This window comes from Entamoeba dispar, genomic scaffold (assembly GCF_000209125.1).
Source record: "Entamoeba dispar SAW760 scf_1105229463777 genomic scaffold, whole genome shotgun sequence".
NCBI lineage: Eukaryota > Evosea > Mastigamoebida > Endamoebidae > Entamoeba > Entamoeba dispar.
In genome coordinates, this window is record NW_001855862.1 from 12,436 (window position 1) to 17,104 (window position 4,669).

Here is a 4,669-nt window from a genome sequence, read left to right on the forward strand (position 1 = left end):
CTTCTCTCTCTATTCAGATGTATTTCATATATAGTTTGTCATTGTATGTCACGATGATGATGTCTCAGTATTGTGTATTATCATAATATCATGTTTCTCTCTCCAGTTCTTCTGGGATAAAAAATTTCGATACTTTCTGTGCTTTGATATTAATTGTTTTTGTTCTTCATTTTCTCTTTGTGTATGGTCTAATTCTTCTTTTGTTTTTTCTTCATCTCATAGTTTTCAATCCCACTTTTTTGATATACAGAGATTTGATTTTCTTTATCTCTTATGTTCTTCTCTAGCAGCTCAGCACTCTTCTCCAGCTCATCAGCCCTCTTCTTCTCCAGCTCATCACCTTTAAGGACTTCGTCCTTCTCCTTCTTCAGCTTCTCATAGCTAGCTCGGAGTGTACGGATGGTTTCATCCTTACCTCCTACTTCTATGATCCTTCTACCATTTGCTTCATTTATTTTTGATTGTAATGAAATATTTTATTATTTTAATTTAGAGTTTTTTTATTTCATTATATGTAGTTTGAATATTGTTTATTTATGTTTGAATCTTTTCTATTTCTTCTTTAAACTCTTTCCTGACTGTTTCTCGTGCTTTTTGAATCATTTCATCTGAAATGGTTCGTTCTTCTTCCATCTTTTTTGTTTGAAGTTCTTTAATAGTTTCTTCTATTTCTTTAATTTTATTTTGAAGTGTGTTGATTTCTTCTTTGTTGCCTTCTTCTTCCTTTTTCTCTTCTTTATCTTGTGTTTTCCTTTTATTTTCTTTTTCATTTATTATTCTTGCATATTTACATCTATCATTCATTTCTTTGTTTCGATTTTTGTTTTTGATTCATTCTTCGATTCTTTTAATATCTTCACTTTTCCAATCTTTTGTTTTCTATTTGAATTCTTCTTTGTTTTTCTCTAGTGTTTTCTTCTTTCTTATTGAATATACTTCTTGGAGAATATTATACCATTTCTTTACCTTCATACTTTTTAAGTATTTCTGAATATTCTCATTTCTCCCATTTTCTTGTTATTCTTTTAATTTTCTTTTGAATTTCTTTTGTTGTTAATAATTTAGATTTCTTATTTGTATAATGTTTATTATCATTATATTTACTTTCTTTCTTATTTGTTTTTATTTCTATTCTTCTTTTTCTATTCACTATTTTCTTGTTATTTCTTTTATCATTATTATTCATTTTATTGTTATTGAAGTTCTTTCTTTTCTTTGAACTTGAATATCTGTTTGTTGTTTGATTTTCTTTACAAGACTCTATTACATTACTCAATAACATGGCAACAAAATTTGTTATATATTCTGAATTGATAAAAGGATCGCAATAAAAAGTAGTTAATTAATGTTAATAATTTCATTTTATATTGTTCAGTGGAGATTAATTAATCCATTTCCTTTAAAAGTGTTTATTCATCATCTATTAGTTCATTCTTTGATTTTAGTTGTTGAATTATGATAATTTCATTTTCTCATTTATTTGATATGGAAATAGAGTATTTTAAATATCCATTATTTAAATATTCATTATTTAATTTCTATTTGATTTTGATGAGTATTAAATTCTTCTTTATTTTCTTATTTTAAGAAGAATATATAATTACTACTGTATTACTTTGGGTTAATATTCTTTTTAGTATCAACCACTAGACCATTTTTTTGATAATCTTATATTATCAAATATATTTGTATCATATTAAGTAATAATATCATCTTTATAAATACCTATTCGTTTATTATCAATGATATCCCATCATTGTACATAATAATCACTGCTATTCTTGAAGTATTGATTATGATGTTTTTCTAACCAAATACAGCATTATAACCAGTCCATAACTGGTAGATTTGAATGGTGATAATATTTTAGGGTTCTGTGTAGTTCTTTGACATACCACATTCAAATCTTAAAGAATATTATATTAATAAAATAAGATATAATCATTCTTATTCTTATTATTTATTATATTTTATTTTATATTTTATTTTATATTGATTTTTATCTTTGATTAACATCACTCATTTCTTCTTTTTGTCAATTTTTCTTTTCTAAACATCATCCATTTCTTATTTTTATTCTTTGTTGTTATTATTTTATATTAGATGATCTTTTTATCATTTTATATTTGTTTATATTGTTTGTTTATATTATTATTATTATTATTTATTGTTGATTATCTTATATCATTTATTTATTATATGTTGTATTGATATTTAACAATATTAATAAGAAATGAATAATAATGAATAAATATAAAATAAGAATAAAATGATATAAGAATATAACATAAATAATAAAATAAGAAATATATAATAAATATAAAGATAAAAGAAGAATAAAATAAATAAATATAAAATAATATAAATAAAATAAAAAATAAATAAAAAAGAATAAAATAAATATTTTATTATATTTTATTTATCTTTTATTCTTATTTCTTTTTATTATTTATTAAATTAACACAATGAATATGATTATTTCAAATGAAATGAAATAAAACCAGAATGAAATATGTCCATTTTTATATTCACCATTTCATTCATTGGCAGATGAAAGAAATGGCTGTTCATATTCATTTATTGATTTTATTTTATATTCTTTTTTATTTTTATATTTCAAATAAATAATAATGAATAAAAATCATTTCATTTCAATTACAATAATTCGTTGTGGTGTGAAATCTTCATTTCCACAAAGTGCATTTGTTATTCCTTTATATTCAAATGAACGTTGTTTACAATATGATTTTGTTTTATCATTTTCTTTATAAACAGTAATATCATCATATCCAAATGCAAACAACCAATCATTTGATTGATTATATAAATAAAATGCATATTGTGGTTCTTTAATATCAAATTTCATCATTCCTTTTATTCTTCCTTTTGATTTTAATGAAAATAAAAATGATTTTGGATCATTTATCCATTCTCTAACTTTATCAATTTTCACATTAACATATCCTCCAAATTTATTTCCATTTGTATCTTCAATAATAATTATTATATGTTCTTTATTTATTATTCTTTGATTAAATACTGATGTATTAATATCCCAATTATCAATATCTGAATCAAATAGTATATTGGATACTTTTCTATTTGTCCATTCTTCTATTTGTTTCATTTCTTCAATTGTATTCATTCCTTTCATTATTCTTAATCTTTCTTCTTCTTGTTTCTTTCTTTCTTCTTCTTTTCTTCTTTTCTCTTCTTCCTCTTTTCTCTTCTTTTCTTCTTCTTGTTTCTTTCTTTCTTCTTCTTGTCTCTTCTTCCTCTCAAAATAATCACTATAATATATTTCCCATTCTTTTTTCTTTTTATTAAATTCTTCCGTGATTTTATCACTTTCTTTTGGTGTTCTGAATAGTTTGTTTTTCATCACCATTTCTTCAATTGAAATGATTTTATTAATTAATTCATTCCTTGTTTTACCTAGTATTTCTTCATCGCAATTACATTCTTCTATTATTTTGTTCATTTTATTCTTTATTATTTCTATTATGTTAATTGTTTCTTGACTTTTTTCTATTATTAGTTTTCTTCTTCTTTCTGTTTCATCAATCCTATCAAATATTCCTTCTCCTCTTTTAATTGCTTCTGAATATGTTTCATCTGGTTTTATTTCAAACATTTCATTTTTAATACTTCCTAAATAATAATGATAATGTTTATTAATATCATCAATTAATTGTTGAATATTTGGAATTGTTTCTATTTCTTCTTTAAAGAAATGAGTGTTCTTGTTTATTAACTCTTCCATTTTAATTTAATGTATTTAAGATTAAAACAAGATGATTAAATAACTAAATACACATTTATAATACTCATTTTATTTATTATTTTATCATTCTATTATTTTAATAAACGTCATTTCATTTTATTCATTAAATTAAATGTTATTTATTTTTTATTATATTCTTCTTTAAGATTTGAATGTGGTATGTCAAAGAACTACACAGAACCCTAAAATATTATCACCATTCAAATCTACCAGTTATGGACTGGTTATAATGCTGTATTTGGTTAGAAAAACATCATAATCAATACTTCAAGAATAGCAGTGATTATTATGTACAATGATGGGATATCATTGATAATAAACGAATAGGTATTTATAAAGATGATATTATTACTTAATATGATACAAATATATTTGATAATATAAGATTATCAAAAAAATGGTCTAGTGGTTGATACTAAAAAGAATATTAACCCAAAGTAATACAGTAGTAATTATATATTCTTCTTAAAATAAGAAAATAAAGAAGAATTTAATACTCATCAAAATCAAATAGAAATTAAATAATGAATATTTAAATAATGGATATTTAAAATACTCTATTTCCATATCAAATAAATGAGAAAATGAAATTATCATAATTCAACAACTAAAATCAAAGAATGAACTAATAGATGATGAATAAACACTTTTAAAGGAAATGGATTAATTAATCTCCACTGAACAATATAAAATGAAATTATTAACATTAATTAACTACTTTTTATTGCGATCCTTTTATCAATTCAGAATATATAACAAATTTTGTTGCCATGTTATTGAGTAATGTAATAGAGTCTTGTAAAGAAAATCAAACAACAAACAGATATTCAAGTTCAAAGAAAAGAAAGAACTTCAATAACAATAAATGAATAATAATGATAAAGA

The 4,669-nt window shown here is 22.1% G+C and overlaps 6 annotated features.

The window, feature by feature from the left end:
* Positions 1 to 1,324: a repeat region.
* A 3-nt stretch (positions 1,325 to 1,327) lies between these two features.
* Positions 1,328 to 1,908: a repeat region.
* Positions 1,909 to 3,882: a repeat region.
* Positions 3,883 to 3,886: 4 nt separating this feature from the next.
* Positions 3,887 to 3,920: a sequence feature (AT_rich).
* Positions 3,921 to 3,928: 8 nt separating this feature from the next.
* Positions 3,929 to 4,509: a repeat region.
* Positions 4,510 to 4,512: 3 nt separating this feature from the next.
* Positions 4,513 to 4,667: a repeat region.
* Positions 4,668 to 4,669: the final 2 nt, after the last annotated feature.